This window comes from Thermobia domestica, chromosome 11 (genome assembly GCF_964235325.1).
Source record: "Thermobia domestica chromosome 11, izTheDome1.hap1.1, whole genome shotgun sequence".
Classification (NCBI taxonomy): domain Eukaryota; kingdom Metazoa; phylum Arthropoda; class Insecta; order Zygentoma; family Lepismatidae; genus Thermobia; species Thermobia domestica.
In genome coordinates this window covers 200,719,602-200,747,417 of record NC_137464.1, presented here as the reverse complement: position 1 = coordinate 200,747,417, position 27,816 = coordinate 200,719,602, and the positions used below count along the sequence as shown (strand labels likewise).

The following is a 27,816-nucleotide window of genomic DNA, read 5'->3' as shown; positions in this document are numbered from 1 at the left end:
TAGTTGTTATATAATGCGCCCTAGAAAGACCAAACATTGTTATCATCACCGTTTTTAATAATGATTGAAACTGTTGATCATTGTAATGTGTTTTAAAATGAAATTATTTCTTACGTTTTGACTTCGTACCCTTCGTTGATTATATTAGTAAGCGACGACGTTTTTATAATAAAAGATAAATATTAATGAAATAGAAGACTTGTTATAAATGTATTTATATAAAGGAAACTTAATGAAATTATATACGAGGGGCGATCAAAATGTAAAGGACACAATTAATAGAATACCATTATTATAAACGGACCAGTGGTTCTTAAATATAAAAGTCAAGCTACCTTGTAACTTTTATATTCAGTCCCATCATCGGGCGACATTTTATACAACGAGATACTTTGTATCGGTCGATAATTACCTGTATCTTGGGCAGAAAGTGCTTCTACACAAGCACTATACCTGATATAATGTTACTTAAAAATAACAAAAGAAGAATGTTTTTAAGATATAAGAAATATACATTATTATTGTATAGTTGGTTGCTATGTAGTTGTTTATAGATACTTAATTATCATGTATGATTGCAAGACATTTTGTGTGAATATACGCTAAAAGAGAATCAACGAATAAATTATCTAACGCTTATCATGGACTTGTAATTTCGGTAGAAAAGGTGATAATACTAGTGAATATAATTACGGAAGATATTTTAAAGTGTAAACGATTATTGCCACTAAAAGAAATACTTATATTATTAGCCGAACCAGGGTTAACGGCTACCTTTGGTGAGTCGTTGTAAATTCATAAATCCGGGGTAGAGCCATGAATCCTAGCAAAATTCATTAAACTGCTAAGTATTTTTTAAATGTAAATGTGGAGAAGAATGGAAAAATCTGATCGGTCGAACCTTTAATATTATTTTACTTTTACCTGTAATGTAAATATTATTCCTGAAATTCGAAAAGTAACTTCTACAGTCCTACTGTGAGTAAAGTAAGAACCTTACCTAACAGAATTTTTGCACTGACTTTAACTTTTCCATTCTATGACCTTTCTTCAATGGTATTTGAAAGCAATGTTCTTGTTTTCAGCAGAATCTTTTCCAGAATAACATTCTGTAACAAACAATATATAAATTAAAATTATACATTACTCTTAGAAATGCATGAAATAATATTATAGTCTGAGAAAGAAACTTTAACTCGTAACCGTGTTACAAATACGAAGAAGTATGTGAAGGCTGATCTGTTTCCATCCAAACAACTTAGGGAGAGCAACCTTGTCACACTTGGTTTCACATGACAACCAGACAGTAAACAAGGCTGCGTGCATGCTTTAACACTACAACCTAACGCATAGCGAAAAAGCTAAGGTAAAAGGTTGTATAAATACCAGCTAGCTAGCATAGGCGCAAATCTGTCTTCAACATTGGGGGGGACGGGTAAGACGTTCCCATATATATATATATATATATATATATATATATATATATATATATATATATATATATATATATATATATATATAAGCGATGTTCAAAATATTTATGAAGTTGAAAAACAATGCTGTGAAGGATCAGGGAGCAGAATTGTTTTCAGTGACGTATTTAGGAGGCTATCGGGCTCATTCTCCCCTCGTATTAATTTGTTAGTTTTACGCATTCCACGTACAACAATACCGGTAATCCTTCTTACCATTTCTAACAATGTCATTGACTTTCCATTTTCTTATGCTTTTTGTTCAGAAATAATACTGTATTTGTCAAATTTCATTCCATGTAAGAACTGCGTCCTTAATTGTTCTTTCTGTCATCCTTTCTATTTTTCTGTTTCTTTTTCTTGAAGTTACTACTTTCATTTCGCCTATCATACTTTATCGACCGTTGTCAGTTGTGATTCAAGTTGGCCGTCATCAGTAACACCAAAACTAAGAGGAGTTGATAAGCGAAACTAGTATTCCACACTAACATGCGCGGATATCACATGACAGGACTAGTTATTATAACAAAGGAACAATTATATCGTTTAGTTATTTTTAAAAGAAGGAAATGTTTGAATTAAAGAAAATCAAAACGGGGGAATAATTAGCCCGGGAAATAAGGACGGCCAAGAGGATGCTTTCTTTTTCTTGTATGAATAGAATAAAGGGTTAGATTCACTTCTAAATTTTTGTATCATATCATATAGGATTTATCGATCTGTAATTCTTGCCATTATAACTTCAATTTATGCATAAATTAAAATATATTTAATTCTCAAACTCAGGTGAGCAATTGCCCACTTCCTTCCTTGTGTTGGGCATAGCCATCGAAAGAAAATCCTAAATACGCCATTGGTTGTCTTCAACATTGGAAGGTGGGCAGATTTGACGCTTATTCTAGATAAGTGAGATGAAACTCATATTACGGTAGATGAATCTAATCAACTGTTGTAGAGTATATTATATATTAGGTGATGCAGCTGAAGTAGTAGTACATATCAGTATTACAAATCATTGCCGTGAAAACTTCCTGAAATCTGAATACATGCATATTTATAATTGGTATGTTTCTAATTAGGCATCCACAAAGATGCACGTTAAAATTGTTTTATAGTAATATAATAATATAAATGACGACTTCCCCAAAACTATGAAGATAGAATATTAATTATGTATGACGCAACAATACTCTTTGGGAAAAATGATTATAATCTCAATGACATTACAGGAATCGTTTCAGAAATCTGACGCATGTCATACTCCTTACTTTACAGATGTAACCTTAAGATTATAGAGAAAAATATTCGAGCAATTGAATTCTTTTCTTTGCTTACGAAACATCCTCTCTCAAAAGAAAAATTGGGACACGCGGAAATATGTAGGAACAAACCATGGTTCGAACTAGCAGAGAAGAGAAAACAGGCAAAATTACGTTGGCTACAAAATCCGAATGAAATAACTACACAAAATTTCGTAGACATAGGCGAGGAACTTCCAAAACTTTTAGAACAAAGAAACGCGATATTTTGAAAGCTAAAATTTAGGAACTTGAAGATAATAGTAAAAATAAAAACATTCGGGACATGTATAAAGGGATCAACGAATTTAAGAAAGGCTATCAATCTCGTTCTTATATATGAAAGAAAGCTGACGGAACAGTTCTCACTGATACAGATAGCATTTTAAATAGATGGAAAGATTTCTTTGACGATTTGCTTAACACGCAGCCAAAAACTAATGTGCGTGGAGAAAGGAAGATACACACCGCAGAACCATATATTCCAGAACCCAATCGAATAGAAGTAAAAATCGCTATAAAGAAATTAAAGAAACACAAATCTCGGGTGTAAACGAAATTCCGGCTGAGTTAATTTTAGCTGGAGGCAAAAAATTGTGGAACAAAATACACAAACTCATTCTCCTTATCTACAACAAGGAAGAATTGCCACAAGAGTGGGAAGAATCAATCATTGATCCAATCCACAAGAAAGGCGACAAAACTGACTGTAATAATTATCGAGGCATCTCTCTTCTGTCATCATCCTATAAAATCCTTTCAAACATTCTATTAGCAAGATTGACCCCATACGCAGATGAAATTTTTGGAATTATGAGTGTGGATTTAGACGAAATCGATCAACTATCTACCAAATATTTACCATTCGCCAAATACTCGAAAGCAAGCGGGAATATATTAGGCCGGTACATCAACTATTTATTGATTTTAGAAAGGCTTATAACTCGGTTAGGAGAGAAACATTGTACAACGTTCTTACAGAATTTGGAATACCGAAAAAGCTAATTAGATCAATTAAGGCATGTTTAAATGAATCCCAAAGTAAAGTCCGGGTAGGAAAATTTTTGGCTACGAGCTTTCACGTTAAGAATGGCCTGAAACAAGAAGATGCGTTGTCGCCATTATTATTCAACTTTGTCCTGGAATACGCTATAAGGAAAATCAAAGATAGCAACCAGGGCCTAGAGCTGAACGGTGTTCACCAGGTTATGCGTACGCTAATTATGTAAATTTAGTAGGGGATGATAGGAGAAAAATAGAAAGAACTGCAGAGGTCTTATTAGACGCGCTTGCATGGACATGGGTTTAAAAGTAAATGCAGAGAAAACTAAATACATGGAAGTGCGTCGGGACCGTAATACGGCAAATTATGTATGTGTTAAAATATTAAATAATACTTTTGATAAATTGGATACTTTCAAATATCTAGGATCAATATTAACAGACGAAAATCATATTCACGAAGAAATTAAATGTCGACTAAAAACAGGGAATTCGTGTTAAAAGTTCAAAACCTCTTGTCGTCGCGAATTCTGTCGATGGATTTGAAGCTTAAAATGTATAAAACGATAATCATACCTGTTGTTCTGTATGGTTTCGAAACATGGTCGCTTACTGAGTGCAGAGCATAGACTGAAAGTATTTGAGAACAAGATCCCGAGAGTAATATTCGGACCAAGAGGAACGGGAATGGGGAATGGTGGAAACTTCATATCGACGAACTACGTAAATTATACGGCTTACCAAACATAGTTAAGATCATCAAGTCTAGGAGGCTTAGGTGGGCAAGACATGTAGCCAGGATGGAAGAAAGTAGGAACGCTTTCAAAGTGTTAGCGGTAAGACCAATCGGAAAACGACTATTAAGAAGACCTAGGCGCAGATGGGAAGACAATATTAAGATGGATCTCGCAGAGATAGGAATACAAAGTAGAAACTGGATCCAGTTGGCTAAGAATAGAAGTCAGTAGAGAGCTTTTGTGAACGCGGCATTGAACCTCCGGGTTCCATAGGTTATAGAGTTAGCTTACGAAGCATGAGTAGATGCCTAGGCTGATAGATTAAATGCGCATTTACTGAAGAGATGGGTTCTACTGAAATTGGATAGTCTATATACTCTTCGTGTGCTAGGGCCTAGGGGAGAGAAGGAGATAAGATTTCATATCAGGTTACGTCACGCACAGTCGCACACCTTCATTTTCATTAAAAATGGAAAAACCAAGAGAAACAAATTTCATGTTACTTTCCTTTGTGGCAGTCGGACACAACTCATCACAGTTATCTGCAAAAAGCACTTTTCAAATCGGATTATTGGGAGAGCCTCCAGTTCCAATGTTGGAGGGGACATGTCTCCCCATTTCCCCGGAATTTGTGCCCGTACCTACAGCTGAGACAACTTTCCAGTATGAGGAGAGGGGCATATTCTCCTCTGGCATTTATTGCAATTTGTGCCCAAATAGCGGAAGTGGAGTTAATACATATTGATGAGACTACTTAACTCACTACAGCACGAAGTTCAGTTTGAAATACTACAGAATACGATTCTTTTTTAAAAAAAAATGGAAAAGCCAAGAGAAATCAATTTCATCTTACATTCCTTTGGGACACAAATCATGACACTTATCCGAAAAAGCACTATTTAAATCAGATTATTGGGGGGACAGTCCCCCCAGGTCCAAGATTGGGGGGACATGTCCCCCTCGTCCCCCCCCCCGGGATTTGCGCCAGTGCTAGCTAGTTATCTCTGGAAATATGTTGTGATGATGGATGAAGCATGTGATTATGAATATGGATAAGTTCGCTTCATCATCTATAGAGGTGCACATGACAAAGATTGTTGTAACGCAGTGCGACAATGCAAAGAAAGTTACTCGAAAGTTTTTGTGGTTGTTACTGATTTGTGCTCAGAAAAAAGTTCAAGTAAATTCTTAAGGTTCGTAAAGTAGAAGAAAATGGCAACCTTAATACTGCTTATTACCAAGAACATGTCCTATCCACAGTTTTACAGATGAGATATTAGAGTTGTATAGCAACTATATCCATCATGTGAAACTGCACCAGAACAAACTTCAAGTTATATGTCCTAAATTCACTAGCGTACTCGCGGAGAATGACAGTTGCAACTAGTATTCATACTATTTCGTAAGAAGACTATTTCCGTTGAATGTTCAGATGCTATTCTCATGGTTAGGTCCTGTGCTACTGTACAGTATTTTTGGACTTCTTAAACTGTACCTTTCGTCACGTCATTTTCGCACGGTAAATGTTTCCTGTAAAAACCTGCAAGAAGGTGTGAGACCATATGGGGCATTCAAAGCACAAGTTAATCAAGTCCAATTAGTAACATTGTGAGAAAGAAGTACATAAAGTTTGTATTGTATATTTAAGTACTTAGACAAATCAGTGCCGTTCTTTACATTATAAGAATTATTTGCAACGTTTAGACAGGGATCTTTTAAACTTTAAAAGAAAATTCAGATAGAGATCTTAAAGATGAAATATGTCAAAAATGAGCTAAAAGTCGACTTGATTTCCTTGTGTAAGCATTTAATAGTCAATACCAGTGGTCATCACATCGAAGATGATCGATGATGGTAGTGTGCAACACCTAAGGTAAGTAATAATTCCAATTTGTTCGGGTGAAAATAAATCAGCTTCTGTAAGTACAGGAAATATTAGGAAGTAGCAGCAATAAGCAATTCTATAAGTTTAGCAGAAATTTCTTACGTATGTAGTATAATGGAAGAGCACAGGGTTGATGCAATAACACATGACTTAATTAGTATAGCGGAGACACATGAACAAAGAAACGAATTTGTAATAAATAGGGGTATAGAATGAAAGAACTTAATATAAACAGATGACTGTTCGAATGGGTTGCATGGTTTGATTATGGATAGACGCCTTCTCTTATCATGAAATTAGTACGTTTATAGGCCATGCTGCCATTCATTTGACCGTGAGGGACCGTACAAAGTCGTCGGCAACAGTACTTCGATGCCAGAACGTAATAACTGGTGAGTGATCATGTGCTGTGGACAATTCGATGTTATCTGATGAAACGTGGACTGACTTTTATGTCTTTGCATAGCCTTCCAATTATCCACAACTTCAAACGTCTCACAAGGAAAGGTCCCAGAAGTTGTCACTCAGATCTGATTTACACATAGCACTTCTGATAGAGAACCATAAGAAATGAAAATTAGCATAATTTAAGATGCTATGAACGAAAAGGATAGGGCCCACGGGGCTTCAAAACTTGAATATCCAAAAAATTATATCATTTAAATACATATGTTTAAAGCAAATATCTTGAAAAAAGTTAAAGCAATCAAAACAAAAGGTGTACAATATAATGAAAACAAAATGCCGTATTGAAAACCACAAACGATGTTGCCATAGATAAAGCAGTGTTGCCAACTCAGCATAAGTATTTTGTATGAAATAGCATCATATACAAATGTGCATAGTTTTAAAATGCACCATTATCACTAAACTTAGCAGTGAAGTGTAGTAGTACAGTTTGCACACTATTGGAGCTACGTGTGCTGAAAGTGTACAATGGAGAAGTCTGATATGTGGCAACAAAGGATAATAAAAGAAACTAGGTTGCATATTATGAATTTAATTCAAATGCAGAATAACACCGATAGCAAAATGTCAGCAGTGTCACAAAGGATTGCTGCATTTTGAAAAACGAAATCGAGTTATGTCATTTCTACATCCTGTGTTAGCACCGAAGCTATATATGACGGGACTTACAGAGTAAACTGGGGTTCGAATCATTATGAAAAACGAGAGATGACAATGAAATGCAAGATGAAAAGTACAACAAAAACCTCCATGTCCGAGGCAAGATTGGAACCCCCTATTCCTAATAAGTCAGTGACCTATCCTTCTAGACCACACGGCTATCCGGGCCGACCAAAAACGAAATGACGTAGTGATAAATATAAATATATTATCAATGTAAATACGGTAATATTACAGTGCAGAATAACATAATCTATGATGTGTAGGAGATGAAGTAAAAGAATATGTCACTTAACACGAAAGACATAACCAGAAAAGTCTCTACCAAATCTGGAAAAGCACATTACAATATTAGAAAACACGAATTTCTTTCCTGCGTGTAACATTTTGTTTTCGCGAGTTGTCTGCTTAGTCACTGGGGCTACGGAAGTGTAATGCAGATCACTCACTTTTTTGTAATGCAATCCTTTTATAGCCTCTGTTGCCACATATCAAATTTCTCCATTGTACATTTTCAGCTTACGTAGCTCCAATAGTATGCAAACTGTACCACTACACTTCACTGTTATGTTTAGTGATAATAGTGCATTTTAAATCTGTGCACATTTGTAGGCTATATGGTGCTATTTCAAACAAAATACTTTTATGCTAACTTGGGAACACCGTTTCATCTATGGCAACTCTGTTTGTGAGTTTTCATCTATGGCAACACTGGTTGTGGTTTTCGATATGGCATTTCGTTCTCATTATATTGAGCAGCTTTCGGTTTGATTGCTTTAACAGTTTTGAAGATATTTACTTTAAACGTACATAATTCTATAATATAATTTTTTGGATATTCAAATGTTGACGTCCGGTAGGTCCTAGCGTTTTGGTCCATAGCACCCGAAATTTTACTCATTTTCATGTCTCATGATACTCTATTAGATGTGCTATGTGGCAATCAGATTTGACCGACAACTTATGGGACCTTCTCTTGTCAGGTTACAGTGGGTACATAAGCACATGTGCTGAGTAGCATAGGTGGTCGTGATTTCAGGGTAATCTACCTTACCTTTTCTACAGTCACTGGCGTGTTTAAGGAAGGCTAATCGGGCTCAATCTCCTCCCGAAATAAATTTGTTATATGCACAACTTCATTAAAATTTTCGGCATCCAAAGGAAAAATATAAGTGCTTTTTCACTTGTTCACGTGTTGCGCTTGCCCCTCCCCCCGAAAAAATTCCTAAATATGCTACAGCCTACAGTGATAGCCTCATACGTCTTATGCGTTATCATTGTAAGCTCAATTTACTTACATCGGTTTTCGAATGTCATAGTGAGCCAACGGCAAGTGGGATGGTACGGATCCCATTTGGTTAACATGCGATCTTGATCGCTAAAATTAAGGACAACCTAACCAGTAACCGCTACATCAGGGTAGTTCTTGACGCTGAAGTTAAATCCTTGTTTTAGACAATATCTGGATATTATATTTCATCAAGACAATGCACTGCCACATATGTCCTAGACTGCGAAATTGTCCTTCAATGAGCTATAGGTGCCGTTTATTAGTTGGTCAGCACAGTTGCCTGACATGTAACCCACCAAACACGTGTGGTATATAATTAATCAGCACTTTATCATTGTCTTCTAGTGTGTCTCTTCGGAAGAACAAACACTGTCGATGTCTTGCGGAATCACATACGAGAAGCTTGAGAAACACAAATACATATAATGCCTCTTTGATTCTCTGCCACCATGTATAGAGGCTCTGATCGTGACACGCGGAAGCTTCACAGTATACATATATATAGTGATGATATGTGTTATACGATTCTGAAATTGTAATAATTTCTGTTTGACCATGAAATGAATATGTGATATAAATTGCAATCCACGCTTGACTTACTTCGTCTTTCGATTTTCAAAAAGAAGTAAATATTGCTTTTGCAAATAATGTATTTCCGGAGTGGTGATAGGTTATGGAAAGTTTAACGAAGGAATATTTAAATAATTCATTTAATTTTATCAATATTAATATATCACTATTATATTGTTCGCATGGCACAGTATAGCACAGTATAGAGTACAGCACATATAGGTATGGCACAGTATAGAGTAAAAAATTAGTACAAGATTGTCCATATGTTGAGAAACGTACTTAATTTTACTCTATACTGTGAAAGCCATTTTTCTAAAGCTTTGAAATGTCACGTTATGGCGTTACAGGATAATTATTTTTATTCCCTAAGGGAATTTTATTTCATCTTATTATTTTCCATTTCCGTTGCTTTTAGTTACCGTATTTATGTTCGAAATAAATTATTGAATTAATTTATTGGTAAAACTGTTAATATTAGTGTTGCCTCCATAACACTTATCTGTAAACAAGTTCCTACATGCGCGTTCAGAGAAGAATTCTAGAAGCAGAATTCAGCGTTATTATTTGTTTTTAATGTTTAGTTCGTCGAAAATTTTCCTATTAACAAATGAATATATTTTAAAATATCTATAATTACATAAAATATTTACATAAAGTGAAAAATAGAGAATAACGTTGTAATTTTCATAATTAATGTTTTAAAATTATGTTATTTGTTGTGAAAATGTGTAGAAAAATGCAGGAATAAGTGAAATTCATCCTGCCTTCGATTATCTTTATCGAAATTCCGTCGAAGTGTAAAATGCCTATCAATCTTGTTTACATCTGTTTTCTTTTTTCTACATTAAGCAGATGTTTAGCCAAATAATTGTATAGGTATTTCAAGTATGTCAGTTAAGTCGGTATACATACGTCCCACGGGTCTCATTCCGTCAGATATGTACGTGTTGTACGTGATATCTAGCATGGAAGTTAGCTCACGATAGGTGGAACTTCTTAAATAGTAGTATCTTGGAGCGGTTACCTTCCTCGAGTTGGCAGTGTTCGTTCACGATCGATTCCTGAAACATCTGACCTGCTAGTGTCAAGGATGCAAGTTCAGGTGTTAAGTTCAAAGTTGATCTTCCGATTCTACAAAAGGTTTGAAAATTTACCGGGAAGAAATAGATAACTTGCTCGTTTCTGTGCTTGATAATATGTTAAGGAGAGCGGAAGTTATGTTTATTTTCTAATAAGCAATTATAAACATGTAACTCTTTGGCAAGCGAAAGGAACTACTTCGCACAAAGTAATGAGCATTTGTATTCTGAACATGGCTGGAAATGTACAGAGACGCACCATCTGGTATCCTTACGCAGAAACGAGAAATTACACACTATTACTTTTAACAAAATTGAACAATACTTCCCTAACCCTAAGCTAACCCGATCTTACCCCACCGTACTTATCCCTACTTTACTCTATCATACCCTTTTATTCTACTCTTATTATACTCTTTTAAAGTGGTCCTAAAAATTGATGATTTTTAAATATTCGTAGCTGTTATTACACTTTTTGTAAAAATCCAGGCGGATGATCAACTTCGGAATAAATGCCAAGTTCAGAACAGAAGAATCTCCCACAGGAGAGGAGAGTACAGAAAGAATGTTGTATTTAAAATTGAGTGTGGCCGATTCGATCAGACGCAGTAAAGTGGAAGTTTATTTTTTGCCTTAAATTGTCTCACTAGTGGTTATGCCTGCACTAGAAACAAATGAAATCTTTAAGTAGTACGTCCCACGGGTATGCCGGTTAGGCTAAAGGAGACGGTGATGATTAGAAATGAATGAAATGGTGGAATGAAAAAAGTGGGAAGAAACGGGAGAACCCCGAGAAAAACCAGGAGCACGGTGTTTGTCCACCACAAAGTCCACACGGCGCGAGCTGGGATCGAACCAGGGACCCAGAGCACCGGAGGTGAGCGCTCTACCACTTTTAAAAGAAATACTTTATTGTACTCTTATCAGCCAATTACATCAGAAAGCGTTAACAAACAAAATTGTACTGTGAGCAGCCAATTACATTAAAAAAAAAAAATACAATATACACATTAATAAATTGCTGCTAGAAAATTAGCAAACTTTTGTTTACGAATTGAAAGTGCTATAGCTTGCATGTGTAACAAGAGCTGGTTGACGTACAAAGTCACATTATCATTAAAATCATTACGTAAAAGAATATCAATAGTTTGGGACGTGATCCATAAAATTGCGTTACGTTTAGTGCTGGGATAAAATTGATTATCCGGAAGCAGCATGAATGACGTACAATGAATATTAGAAGGAGTTGTTCTGCAGATACGGGCAATAATTTTTTGATACTGAAACCATATAGCTGTGTTTCGTGAGCAACTTTCGAGCCAGTGTTGGAAAGTATCTAGAACATAACAAATACCACAGAAAGAAATATTACAGATACCCAATTCATAAAGTCTCCCGTTAGTAGGATATATATTATGAACAACACTGTAACTAAGAGATTGCATGGCAGGAGACAATACCGGAGTATGAATGTTTGCCCAGATTTTATTCCAGTTTGTCATTGGGTAATGTTCTACAATACGGGGAACCGAAACTGTGGTGGAGTGGAAGCGATTATATAATTGTCTTACAGAAAGATCATCAAGGTGACTCCGTGCGATAAGCGAGTAACTAATATCAATAAATACGTACTTTAGGTATGGCACAAGGGAAATCCAAGGTTGTATATGCAGGGGAGCTTGCAACTCATTATAACGTAATAGTATACATAAAGCCTTGCTGGAAAAGGACTCTGAGCACTCTAGGAGCAGAGTGTTCGACAGAAAGAAAGAAAAGGCTAGCCTTTAGAAATATTCAATCCAGACCATCAGTGATTACAGGTAACATCTTTTCTTATATTCTCTATTAACTTTTTTTAAAAAAAGGCATTTAGAAAAGGTACAATAATTACACATCCAATTATGAATGGTTCAGTATATATTTTAAACAACTGTTAAACAATAATTCTGTCAAATTTGCAATAGTATATCATACTTATATTATTGAATCAAAAATTTTCCGGAATTATTTAAAATTAATATCTTATTATGAACAGGGTAAGTGCACTTTGTTTAATTTAACCTGAAAATATAGAAATTCTCAAAATATACATCAGAGGGAAAATTTCACAAGACATGTGAACTCACTGATTTGAATTTCAATGTTTGTCATGCACGTAACGGTATTTAACATATTTATTTTCTAATTATCTTTTCTACCCTTTTTCAGTTTCATTCATTAGAAATATTTAAAAAGGAATGTAAGTATTTATTTCACCCTAATGTTTGCAGTTCCGAAATATTTCATCACTGTTTTCGTTTTACACATAGGTTCTTTATGTATTTAGGCTACTTGTTGTTTAAAAAATAAAATGGTGATCACCATGGCAACGAGAAGGATGTGACGTCACTATTTCAGTCTATAAACACGCAGTCTCGTGACTTATCCGTAGACAGTGATTATGCCACAGCAGTTGCCCTGTGTGTTTTCGTATGATACTGAGGTATTTCTTCGGCAAGGAAAATAATTGTGTCAGAAACCATAGACGACTAAAAATAAAAACATTTAAAAGGTAGACTCGGTATATAAGACTTACATGCCGGGCTTTATTTTGGTGAATAAGTGCAACTAAAGTACATGTGGTATGAAAATTGTAGTCTATAGTGTCTACTATGCGACGTTGCCAAGTTACGCCTAAGATTTTGATGCGATCAGTAAAAGAAATCACAGACAAATACACGTGTTGGTCAGCCGGGTTTATATACAACAATGTGTATCGTCTATAAATGCTTGTAAGTTTAAGCATGTTGCACCAATATGGATACCTTGAATGTATTGTTCCAATGTGAAAAGAAAGGGAACGAGAACCAGGCTATACAAAATGGAAGACAGGGGTGAACCTTGTGCAATACCTCGACGTACATTGATAGGATATATAAGTGCACCATTAAGTTTTAATCTTACATATCGTTGAGTATAAAGAAATCTAATCAAATTAAGAAAACCGTCTCCGAAACAATATTTTTCAAGTACTTTAAACATATAATCACGTGACAACCTGTCAAATGCCTTATGGAAATCAAGGGATAATAGAGCGACCTGCGAAGAACTAGATTTCTGACACCAATGAATGCCTTCTCGTATATTACTTAATGCTAAAAACATAGGTATTGTATTTTTTAAGCCATACTGATCATTGTATAAGATCTGATTTAAAAACGGTTCTAAACGAGAGGAAAGGCAACGAGATAAAATTTTCTAGTCAACATTAAGGAGGGTAATCGGTCTAACATTATCAAAATCATGCGCACTTGCATGTTTAGATACAAGTACCATAATATCAGCGGTAAAGGAAGAGATACACGTGGGAGTGAGTCGGGGTTCGTTACACATTTCTGTGAGGAAAGGCGTAAGAATGCTGTGAAATCGGCGGTAAAATTCTAGTGTAAGACCATCGGGTCCCGTCCGCAAAAATAGCTAAGTTGACTTCTCTTCTGTAAAGAGCGCATTGAGGATGTTACGGGCTTCCGAGGTGAAAGAACCAGTCGGATGCTCAAATAAAGAGGCAGAAGATTGGATCGGAGCTGGGGAATAGAAGTGCTGATATGCATCGTACAAAGCAGAAAGGACACGATCATTCTTTAGAACTTCCCCGCTAAGAAAAGTGACCTTGGAAATAAAGCTTTGTTTACCTCCTTGCCTTTCACGGAAAACTGTATATAGAAGCATCGTTCTCTTGCCTCGTCAAAAAAAATACATAAATAAAATAAAAATAAATAAATAAATAAGTAAATAAAAACCTTGACTTTTTATACAATGCAAAGTAAGTAGTAATGCTTTGATTTCCTTAATACGAGGTAGTACGTCAACCCTTTTGGAGTGTTCTTTGTAATAGGAACATAATAAATTTAAGTAATAATTATATTACTCATTGAGAAGAGAGAACCTGACTTGACTGTGTTCTTTACAGATAGTACAAAAAGACTGTTTAATGTGAGCTAACCACCAGGAAATAAACTTCTCTTTTGAGATTTAAAATGCATTAAATAGTTCCATCTATTGGTAATAAGCAACTGAAAATCCTCATCAGATTCACTGAGCCACCGCGTTCCCCACTTATGCCTGCACTAAAGTGGACGTTAAATGAAGTGCAGTGCACTCAAGATGATGCTTTTTCGCATCAGCCTTCTCTTGTTAATGTAGAAAACGTAAAGTTATGTTATCTATTTCTATAGTCATTCCAATATTTTAAACACCTATAAAAGCAATTGAAAAAACAAGCATTTAATATTACATTCGTGGTTATTAAGTCTTGAGATTCTACATTATTCCAAAGCCATTTATAGAGCATTTGAAGTGTGTAAATATATACCATGTGAAAGATAAGGTGTTCTTTTACTTCCTAGAAAATAATTATGAAGTTTAATGGAGATATTGTATGAAATATATACAGAAGATCGTCTCAGCTTAATGGTAATGAGTTTGACACATTGCTGGTAGCAATAGACTTGGACCTTTTTGAAAACGTGATAAACCATATAATTTACATCTCAAAATTTAAAACAACTCGCATAGACAAGAAATATCATGGATAATAATTCTAGAGACTTAGCCAAAATTGGTGTCTTTTCATGTTTCATTTAGCGACTTTTGTGTAAGAGTCTTGGCAACACTGTCTACTTCACCACTTAATCAACACTAATTTCGCCGCGAGACAGTGCAGCGAATTTTGTACGAGGCAAATTATGTCTTTCTTATTACAATTAAAAGAAAAAGAACAGCAGGGTATATTAAAATAATTTTTACATTTCTGCCTGCTTACATTTCCAAGAAGAAAGAAGAAAGAGATCTCAGAACTTGAATGGACCTCATATATTTTAAAAAAAAATCAGATTACCAACACTACAATCACCCATAAACCCATAAAGAAATAATTAACTTAGAAAGTCAAACATATAAATTACCAACTGTTTCATTAAACAAATACGGAGTTCATTGTCAATGAAGCACATTCGTTTCCAAAATATATATAACTTAGTTGTACTGCATCAGCTGTTACATATCACAATTAGCATTCTCTACTATCCAAAATCAAATCTTCATATCAATTCACGGACCTGGAAATTTAAAACAAAAACTCACAGCATATGAACGGTATAAGTTACTTCCCGTAAACTTAAACTAAAACCAAACTAATTACAATTTATATTAATTTATCAATTAATCTATAAACTATCTAGGCTTCTTTATGTATTTTGTCGTATCCAATATTTTTTTACTTCAATGACATAATGAGTCTTTGGTTATTAGATTATATAAATTATGTTTAATAGAAATAAGAACTAAATAATATAAATTCTTTTTCAAAGTTAATATTAATAGCAGATCTCAAAGTAATACTTAATTATTTCATTAGATGAATAAATAGTTCAGTTGAGTTCATCTTGAGTTTAACGTAACTTTCAGTAGCAAGGGCATATGAGACGGGACCTACTGATTAACATGGAATCCGAACCACATAAGCTTCCGCCGAGAATCGAACCCGGGTCTCCCACGCCAAAGGCGCGTATGCTAACCGCTTAAAGAATAACACTATTAGTGGCATTAGCAAATTTGTTTGAATGTACACGTAACACGACAAAATAAGAAGTTTTTCGGTACTAAAATAGTAATAATAATAAATCTTAGATAAATGGTCATTCCTTATGTCCACTTAAATTAACTAATAATACTAATTATAATAATTGGGCATGGTGATTCAATGGTACAATTCTCACCTCTGATGAGAAGTGTCCGTAGTTCAATCCTTGGGCATTTGAGTACACGGTGGGCAAAATTGCGTTCGGAATTTTCTCGGAATTTTCCCGTTTCCTCCCAATTCTCATTCCACCAACTGATTCATAATCATTCACTTTCATATCCTCCTTATATATAATCCTCCTTTAGCCACTAACATGAAAAACTAGAAATTTCATTTCAATAATAATAATAATTAAAATTTAACAATAATATCGTCATTAATATAGAAATATTAAAATTTAAATACCCTATCAATATTAAGAAACATCTTTCAAAAAAGATTTCTTAATAGTTAACATCAATTAAATGCTAATATAATCTTAAATATACATTTTATTTCCAACAGGTGGCAGAAGAAATACTGCTCGCTTTTAATGAAAAATACTCATTAATAATGGCTTCAAATGTAGAAACACACTTTTCTGCTTGGAGAGAATAAATCGTGTGATTGTATTCCTTTTCAGAAGTGCAAACGTTTATTTTCGTCTTCACCTCTGCAGTGAGTTTATCAATATTTTAGTATTTTCTCAATTGTTCTCTCTCATTACACAGAATATCTGAAGTTTCAGAGTTTTGAGTGCACTGATTGAAACGCTCTTTCTTTATGGTGAGGTTCTGATGGGTGGAACCTTATGATTTAATTAGTCTTTTCGACAATTTACTTTTTGCAGTGGAAGGGGTATGGTGAATCAGTGTTAGAGATTGCATTGAGTTCCTGGTTCGACCCCGACCAAGTAAGTTTGCGATGGACAACATCGCGTCCGTGGGTTTTCTCAGGGTACTCCCACATTCTCATTCTACAGATTCTCCCATTTATCATTCACTCACCTTAATCATCCGTCTCCCTTAGTGTAAAGGAAATAATCTTTGCACTTTAAACTGAAAGCTTTTATTGATGGCTAGTTTATGTATGCCTTATGACTTAAGAAAGACAAAATAAATTCATATAACTATCGTCTACTGCTGAAATATTTTTATGTTTCAAATATGTAAAAGGGGCTTTTATATATAATTATTAGAATCTTTTAACTTTACATTCATAAAAAAAACTTTGTTCGTAACAATAATTTTCCTCGTAAAAGCATATAACGGCGATGTGCGTATTATAAACACAAAGAAAAAGATGTGATGTTATGGATACAATGTAATTCAAGACATATGAATATTGCAGATGAATTTGAAATTGTACAAGGCAAATTATTTCAATTCACTTATTTTGAAAAATAGAAAATTTGTGTAATCCTGAAAACGTTTGCTTGTCTGTTCCTAATCATACCGAGACAGTCTTGTGAATTGGGAGCATTTTGGACAAGATGATGGGTCGTCTGTTTTGAGATTTACTGAATACAACGGAGTTCAACATTAAAGTCAGAAAAGAAATTCCAAATTACGTGACCTATCATATCCTTCTCTTGAGTCGCTTAACTCAACAACAAAAAAAGTATATTAACGATCTTTTGTTTTGGAAATAAAGTGTACGAATAGCCAATATGTGTTCACTGAATATATATTGAATCAGACCAACTGGGAAAAATGGAATCGTGCTATTCGGTAGTGGAATTCAAGATGGCGGTCATCGACATCACATGTCATAAAAGATTTTTTTCCCACCTAACCTACATTGTTACTTTTGTAATTCTTTGAAAATCCTGCCTTTCATTTGGATGTTTTCACGTTTTTGAATAATGCTATGGTGAAATTACTCAAATTTTTAATTTCACCTAGATATTAACGTCTTTTCTAGCATAGTTAAGATTCCTAATTTTTAGAAAGAATATTTAAGAATATTATTTGCTCGCTCTTTATGCGTAATTTCAGCAATTATAGATTTGGAAGAGAAGGTACTATTTGTATGTGTGATGGGAGATGATAATTCATCCTCGACCAGTGACGTTGCAGTGTTCGTTTTTGGATGCTAAACGCACGTTAGAATCTACATCTTGTTTGAGAACTCCAGCAAGTCTATGTCCATATTCTGAGGGGATCGATATATTCAAATTTAGTTTTTATAGCGCTGATGATGTCACTGCAAAATTAAGTTGTCGAAAAGATGTTATCTAAGTTGTATCAGGCTATTCAAAGCTGTATATCAGGTTGTCTAAGAGGTATTGAGCCCTTGGAAGTCAAGATTGAAAATAGGCTACATTTATTGCTGTTTGAAAACAACATTATGAAACATATACACCATTTTGTTGGATGAACTGAATGTTAAACAGATATGTACATTTTATAATAAATGTTAGTGTACACATCTTAGGGCGTGGAAGACCCAAGTTCAATTTCCGGTGATAGTTTTTGTGGTTCGGATCCCATGTTAAACTGTAGGTTCTTGTTTCATATAGCCTTGGTACAGAACGAGACGCAAAATTCTAAACCAACAAACTAATCTAAACATATTTCTTTTTTTTATTATTATTATTATTATTATTTTAGAGACAATCATTAAGCAGAAATATAAAACTGTATACATACATCAATCTAGAAGAAGAAGTGGAAAAAGTCTACATTGAAACGATGTTTCGATGGAAATTAGAAATGAAGAGAGTTTGGAGAAGACATGACTCTTTTGTGGCATCTGATCAGAAAATTAATCTGATGTTGCTAAAATTTGAAGAGTAAGCGGCAAAAGGAGGTGATACATAGATAAATAAATAAAATTATGCTGATTAGAAAGATATGTCTCGTATCAAACAACAGAAGTAAAAGAGAAGAAAGAAGAGTGTATAATTTTTCTCGATATGTAAGCCGAATTATCAGCGATGGAATAAGAAATGAATGGTAGAAAAAATTGGGAAGAAAGGGAAATCGGAAATACTTAGGAAGAACAAGGATTTTGGAATAAAGAGTTTACTCTACGGGGTAGAACTATGAATTCTAGCAAAAAGCATCGAAACTACTAAGTATTTTTGAAATATAAGTGTGAGGAAGAATGGAAAGGTCTGATCGGTCAACGTTTAATATTATTTTACTTTGACCTGCAATGTAAATATTATACCTAAATTCGAAAAGTAACTTCTACAGTCCTACTGTGAGTAAAGTAAAAACCTTACCTTACTCTATTTTTACACTGACTTAAATTTTTATATTGTGTGACCTTTCTTCAATGGTATTTGAAAGTGTTCTTGTTTTCAGCAGTATCTTTTTCAGAATAACATTCTGTAACAAACAGTATATAAATTAAAATTATATAGTAGTCATAGAAATGTATGTAATAACATTATAAGCTGCGAAAGAAGCTTTAACTCGTAGTCGTGTTACATAAACGAACAAGTATATGAAGGCTGATCCGTTCCCATCCAAACAAATTCCAGACAAGTAACACTTGTAAAAACTTGGTTTCACATGGCAACCAAACATCCCGCAAGGCTTGCGTGCATGCGTTAATACTGCAGCCTAACGCAAAGCTAAAGGGCAAAGACAAAAGGTTGTACCGTACACACGGAAAAGAAAGTATTTGATATTTGACAAATTTTCTTTTGCCAATAACTCGAAACCAAATTAGTTAATTTGAATCTTTTTCTTGTTATCGTTACAATAGTTATAATTTGAAAACTTGCCAACATTATTACCCTAATAGGTTAATTTATTGTTGAGTTATTGGGAAAATAATTTTAGACAACTGAAGAATACTTTCTTTCTTGGCTGCACGTGTACCATCTAACTAGCTGCCACTGGAATTATGATGTGATAACGGATGAAACATGGATCTACCTAAGTGACTTTTGAAAAGTTCAGGCCGTCCCCTAAAATGGTGTTCATGTCTAATATAGATGTAACGCAGTGCGACAATGCAAAGAATATTACTTTTAAAGTTTTGTTGTTTTACTGACTTATCCTTAGAAGGAAGTTCAAGTAAATTCTTATGATTCGTAAAAAATAGAGCAATATGTTAAACTGAAAGTTGCTTATTACCAAGAACATGTCCTATAGTCATTTTATACAGATAAGATACCAGGATTCTATGGAGACGACATCCATGATGTGGAAGTGCACCAGGACAATGCGTCATGTCACATGGCCAAAATTCGCTGACCTTCTAGCCAACTATGGCAGCTGCAACTAGTATTCATGCTATTCCGTTCAAAGTCATTCCCGTTAAGAGTCCAGATGCTAATCTCATGGCTTGCTCCCATGTTACTGTATTTTTGACTTCTCAAACGGCGCCTTTCATCACGTCGTTTTCTATAGTAAATGTCCCCGAAAAAAGGCCTAAACAAAAGTGGGGGGAATACGTTGCATTCAGAGCACAAGGGAATCAAGTTCAATTAGTAAAGTTGAGAGAAAAATGGACATAAAATTAGTATTGTATTATTTAAGTACTTGGAAAAGTTAGCAATGTTTTTTTAACATTATAAAGGTTATTTACAACATTTAGACATGAATCTTTTAAGCTCTGAAAGGATATTCAGACAGAGATCTTAAAAATGAAATATGTTCAAAATGACCAAAAAAATGGACTTGATTTCCTTGTGTGCTGAACACGCCGTATAACACCGACGCAAATAAAACAAAATGCGTTGCAGTGGAAACTGTGAAGCATGCAATAGTCAATGCCAGTGGTCATCACATCGAGAATGTTCCATGGTTGGCGGTGTGAAGTACATAAGATAATCAACAATTTCATTTTGTTAAGATAAAATAGATCAACCTCTGTAAATACAGAAACATGGGGAAGTAGATGTGAAAGTTCAGTAGAAATTTGCTACATATATAATGTAATAAAAGAGCACGGGGTTGATACAATAACGCAATACATAAGTAGCGTAGGAGGGACATGGGAACAAGAAACGAATTTGCAAAAAATGCTTCGAAAATATCAAAGAACTGAAAATAAACAGATGACTATTCGAATGGAGCTATATGGTTTGATAGCGGAAAGGCGCCTTCCCTTACAGTAAAATTAGTAAATGCATAGGCCATGGTGCCGTGTATATAATCGTGAGGGAGCATACGAAGTCGTCGTCAATATTATCTCTATGCCGAAACACGATAATTGGTAAACGAACATGTGATGTGGACGATTCGAATCGTAGACTGGCGGCAGGTATTCATCACTTTAACCTTCTTGAAAACGTGATAAACTATATAAATTACATCTATAAGTTTAAAACAATTCACATAGACAAAGAATTTCATAAATAATTCTTAGCGACTTTTCACCCAAAATTGTTGCCTTTTTTGTGTCTCATTTAGCGACTTTCTGAGTAAACGTATTGGTAACACTGTTTATAACTATTCCAGCAATTACATCCATGCCTAGTCCTCATTCACTACAAACTTTCACCACTTCCTTCCAAGATGACACTCGTACAGCGTACACATTTTACTTACTTTGCTATAATCAGGAATGCCCACAGACGAAGTTGCACTGGGTTATAGGACGTATTTTTTTCTGAAGGATTCATATTTTTTTATTGAAAGTGTCACCATCAAACTTTAGTTATATCGTAATAATGCTTTATTGAACTATTAATAAACTTAGCATGGATAACATTTTAAAATAACTAATTGTTATAGGGAAGAATGCATTCTCCTTTGTTTGGAGTTGAATTGATTTTAGTTTAGCGGCCCTGTCAGCAGCGAGGCTATATGAGACGTGGACCTACTGAGTAACGTGGAATCCGAACCACAGGAGCTCCCACCGGGAATCGAACCCGGGTCTCCCACGCCAAAGGCGCGTACGCTAACCGCTTAGCCACGGAGGAGCTCTCCTTTGTTTGGAAGCAGGGGTAAAAGTGGATCTGAAAAGGTAGGGGGACGTCATACTGTTCCCCGTGCCTATTTTTGCCCATTGTAACTTTTTAGGAAGTGAGGGGACGCCAAAGAAATTTTTGGAAGTGGGGGACGGCGTCCTCCCGCTTTCCCCCACACTTTTACCCCTGATTGAAAGGACAAAATTATGGCGGGGAACTAACTATAAGCGGATATTTTATTTCTATCGTATTAAAGGCACAAACTACCAGGTGAAATAGCCTCCTATGTACATCATGTCCCAAATGATTGTCGCAAATCTATCTTCTTGTAAGAATATAATTTGACAATGATTTTCAGGGTACTTTTAATACTGATACTATGTGTATAATCGGGAAATGTATATTTGTGGTAAATTTCATAGGAAAAGAATTATAAATACGAAAATTAGAATGAGTAAAACAAAATGTTCCTAAATGGACAAGAAAGTTTTATTTTCGTTTTATTGTTCTTATTTACTGCTCTTTTGACATGAAATTTGGCACATAAAAGTCTTTGCCGATTATACACATACTAATATTGTAAGCAATACCGAGCGAATTCGTTATCAAATTATATTCCTACAACAACATATTTATAGACATGCGACAATAAATTTGGACATGAATGTTCGTACTTTTAGGGGAAAAAATGTAAATTTATGGGGATTACGCCCAAGCACTTGGTGGTAAGGGACACCACTGGCTGTAACTATAACCAACGACGGAAAGGACATAAATGTATATGTAATATCGAAGACATATGATCACTCAACTCACAACAGTCATGTTTGATGCAAATCAACACAGCACTTCAGAACTACCCGCAATAGTCTCGGTCGTATTTATCTGTGCTGCCACCTAGTAATCGAATATAGCCTATTAATTACCATAATTCTTGACTTTCTATAGATGTCAGATAATTAAATTGAGACATTTGATTGATTGATTGATTGATTTTTAGTTTAGCGTCCCTTTCAGCAACGAGGCTATATGAGACTTGGACCTACTGATTAACGTGGAATCCGAACCACATGAGCCCCTGCCGGGAATCGAACCCGGGTTTGAGACATTTGAGATAAATGGGAACTTGGGCTGTATAAAAAACCAGTACGAAAGAATTAAATGGCATTTAGTTGAAAAGTTTCTGTCAAAAGATTTTAAGCAGGTCGGAAACAAGGACGATTCGCAAAACATTTCTGATTAAATAGAATGACATATAGGATTTAGGGGCAGAAAATTATTTCTGTGAAGATGAATTTTTGACTTTCTTAAGGAAAGGAATTGGTTAGTTAGTGTGTCTTAACAGATAATACAGTGGCTTTCTAGTAAATTGAGAAATCATGAATTGAACCTAAAGATCAGATGGCCACTCAAGTAAATCTATTTTAACTAGCTAACACTTTCTGCCATAGTAAATATACTTTAATAATACTTTCAGCCACTTTTCTGGGATTTCAGAGCAAGAGTAGCTTAACTGCTAGACATATACATAATTTAATACATAAAAGTGCTCCCTCGTGGCTAAGTGGTTAGCGTACATGCCTTTGGTGTGCAACATTCGAGCTCGATTTCCGCGATAGCTAATATGGTTCGGATCCCACTTTAAGCTGTAGGTCCTCGTCTCATATAGCCTCGCTGTTGATCGAAATGCTAAGTTCAAATCAAATCCAAATGTTATAATTCACTAAATCTATGAAAAATGTATAGTAAATTGGACTTCATCCCTTCCATAATCTTCTTAGTTCAAAATGTGCTCGGACAAGAATTCCTATTACAGAAAAACGATAATAAGACCTATCTGAACTTGAGAGATCTAAAGTAAGGCAAATCTGGAAAAAGGAACGAAAAAGCTAAATTATAAAATAATTTTGAATATTCCATGGTATGAATAGATATAAACTTAACCTTAAACCAGGGAAGTTATTATAGCGTCTTTTGTTCTGTAGGTGTATGTTTTTTCCTTCATCCACTTGCGATTTTGATTAGATTCTTGGTTTGTCCGTAACTGCAGGTTTCATCTGAATTGTTTAAGAAAATCCACTTCGATAAAAGAAAAAAAATAAATAAAGTGTAAACTAACTGTATATGCAACCATAGAATAAAATGTTTATAATGGTTAAGATGCAAATAACCAGTCGCCTACTTGCCCGGGGCGAGTGGTTCATCGGTGCGGGCGAGTATTTAATATCATACCGAAGGTAAGTAAATTATTTCTAATGTGGGATTTGGGCTAGTAGCTTTTTTTCTTGGGCTAGTAAAATTTTGTTTCTTATTTGCATCCCTGCTCTATACGGAAACACGAATTGTTTCTGGTTTGAAAACATTACATAGAAAATGAAACTATAATGAAGGTTAAATTTAGAACGTATAAGCACAACGGCCAATCGCCAAATGCAAAAGTGACTGTAAACAATATTGTCACCTTCATAATGAACTGTGAGTATAAGTGAAAGAATAACTAATGTTACTGAATACTCAACTAAGGTTTCAGCCTTACATTCTACGTTAAATATGGCAACGTTTTAAGCTGGAGTTATAAGTCAACGGAGCGACATTAGTCAGTAACAAATCTAGTGAGGGATGGTTATGCAAGTTTTTTTCGAACTTTCTTTCATACTTATAAAGTTATTTGACAAAATTACTATTTTGGGTTTGTTTGTTTGTCCCCTGATATATAGTCTCTTGTGAGTACTAGAAGGTAAAAACTAACAATTTTATGTCTTGAATGTGAACTGCATAGAACTGCATCTAAAAGCTAGGACGGAGCACTGGAATCCTTGGCTGGACATCCTTTTATTCTTTAATGTATTTAGCAGGTAACTCCATTTTATAATGGCTTCAAATTTCGTTTATTCTTGAGAAATATATGTGCGCTTTAAACGAAGCCGCAATAAATTTCAGTTCGTTTTACTCTATTATTTAATATTTTGTTTTATATTAGTATAGTTTTAAATACAGTCCAGAAAGCTTTTACACTAGAAACAAATAAGATGAAACATAATAAAAAAATTTTGGAAGGAACTACGGAACAAAAGAGGTAGGGAAGTGTTAATAATAAAGATTGGTGGCAATGGGTTTGATCCTGGGATCTTTAAGTAGGTGAACGAGGATTTTAACGTTCGTCAAGTCAACAATTTTTCAAAATATGTTATAGTAGATAGATCAATAATATGAATACAGGTTTTAAAAAAAGTGAAAATAAAAGAGCCGAAGAACTTACCTTAAAAACTCCGTGTTGTTTACGGCTTTGTTCGTTACCCATTCACAAAATATGGGTACATAGGTCTATCTAACTTTGCAATCGCTTTAATTCTCAAAAAAATCCAGAAAAGCCTGATTACTCTAGTTGTAGTTCTAGGTACTAGTTTATAAATGTATTGAGACATTGTGTTCGTTGCTAAGAAAATATAAATGGGTTTCCTAACAATACAAATACGTATAAATAAATAATCAAACAGTGTAAATGTAACAGTCCACATTTCTCGGTGACTCAGTTCACATAACAAATGGGCATGCATTATGTTTAGTCTAGACCAGCCGTGTGTAACAGCCGGCCCGCGAGCCATATGCGGCCCGCCTAATCCTATCTTCCGGCCCGCTGATCAGTTTTTGAAAATAATACTGATTATATATATATATATATATATATATATATATATATATATATATATATATATATATATATATATATATATATATATATATATATATATATATATATATATATATATATATATACAAAACCTGTTAAGAGTAAACTGGAAATTTTCCATGGATCACACGTGCGAAACGTGGTAACGCCCTGAAGACAATCACTTGGCAAGCTCAAGAACTTGGGGGAAATTTCCCTCGGTATAAGGATTGCTAGATGTACCGACAAAGTTCTAAATACATTATTCAGCTCCTCTTTAGTGAGTAAATATTTTGGTTACCAGTATAACAGTTGTTTTGTGTTATTGTGATGTAAATTACGATGAACATGTCCCATCATTTAATACTATACTATTCAATTGTCGTAAAAATGATATACCTACAGCGAGGCCCGCGAGTCCATTTAGTGCTCTGTGATTGGGCCGCCCTCTGTTCCAAATTGCACACCCCTGGTCTAGACCAAGACTTTTCCAGTTGAGGTAGGGGGGCGCGGTGGCTCAGTGGTAGAGCGTTCACCTCCGGTGCTCGGGGTCCCGGGTTCGATCCCAGCCTCCGCCAAGTGAACTTTGTGGTGGACAAACACCGTGCACGTGGGTTTTCTCGGGGTTCTCCCGTTTCATCCCACTTTCTTCATTCCACCATTTCACTCATCTCTCATAATCACCGTCTCCTTTAGCCTAACCGGCATAACCGTGGGACGTAAAACTTAAAGATTTCATTTCATTTTTTCCAGTTGAGGTATCCTGTCTCCATATTGTACTCGGCCTATCGATTCCCTTATTGTAATAATAATAATAATGTTTTTCTCTATATGTATTAATTTCATACGTCAGTGAATCATTTCTCGCTATCTCGGTACAATTATTAAAGCCAAAAGTTATTCTAGCTTTCGCTACAAGCTGAGACGAAATTTATCTTGGTATCCTGAATTGAATCTATAGTTAAGAGCTGTTTGTCGATCCTATTACCATTTTGGCTCTATGAAAATCAATATTCGATCTGTACCTTGTAAGCTGCCAGCCCCACCAACGTGGTTTACATATCAAAATGTAAATATATTAATTTACATATACATATTAATATAATTTAAAAGCCAAATTAAGTAATAATTTTTAATTATATTAGGATTAATTCAGATATATAAATATGTATTAATGAAAGTATTTATATTCAAAAAGTGTGTTCATATTAGAGTCCAAACGTATTACTAAAAAAAAATCTCTAAGAAACACTCCTCTTTACAAAATTTCAACTTTCGCATCACACACCGGTACAAAACTAGAAGCCAAGAGTTCGGTAACCTTTGAGCTAACATAGTTGCTAACCTAAAGTAGGGAGCAAGCCCAAAAAGAAGCAGGTTTATAGCGTATATTCTATTTGAAACAGAAATCAGGGAAATGAAATGAAGTTAGAAGCATTGACCAGCAACTATTGTTACTTCCAACTCACGCTATTGTTCGCAGGCACACACTTTGATGCTAAATTTTTGTTACAATAGATTTTCAATATGTCCTGTATCTTCAGGCCTCTGAGAAGACCTATTAAGTAAAGCTTGGCTGGTAGGCGAGCCTGATAGAAACAAAAAACATGGATTTCATGTCAGGAGTACCAGATTTAAAGGGTATATTATTAATAAGCAATATTAAAATGTTCTTGGAAATTTCGATACCAGTTAAGAAAAATGTTTTACGCGACCCCGCATCGGTATTTCATTTTCCCCATGCTCCCATTCAGTTAAAAAGATTTTTCTCAGCCACTTCTGAATGACGGCGGGTAGTGTGTCTGGGGGAAGGAACGAGCAGACGACTCACCACCTAAGATGATTTTTTTTTATTTCTTTTTTTTATCTAGCATTTCAAAGGACGACAGCTCCAAACATTTAAAAAAATACGAAAAACAATTATGTATCATGTTGTATTTAGGGTTTTGTTTGTCCTATATAAAGGTTTAATCTAAATTTATTCAAATTTTGATAATGTAAACAATAGTACAGACGAATTCTTTCTCAACCCGCCACCTGAGTGTAGTTTAGAATTCGGCCACCAGAGGCGGTACCCATCAGGGGCAAAAAGTTTCTGCTTCTGCTTTTCCTAACTATATCAACACTATATACTACAAATAAACAAACTGCGAAGACTATGGTTTGAGGTAACTAAAATAAAGTTTGGGAAAAAGGAACAGACTGGTGGG

The 27,816-nt window shown here is 34.8% G+C and overlaps 1 long non-coding RNA gene across 1 annotated transcript; it reads right to left on the bottom strand.

The window, feature by feature from the left end:
• Positions 1-1,017: 1,017 nt before the first annotated feature.
• LOC145663725 (uncharacterized) lies at positions 1,018-25,357 on the bottom strand. Its single transcript, XR_014127257.1, has 4 exons — positions 25,196-25,357; positions 19,294-19,399; positions 15,409-15,561; positions 1,018-1,109 (listed from the first exon to the last, which is right to left on the bottom strand). It is a non-coding gene; the product is annotated as an uncharacterized LOC145663725 (long non-coding RNA).
• Between the last annotated feature and the right edge of the window lie 2,459 nt (positions 25,358-27,816).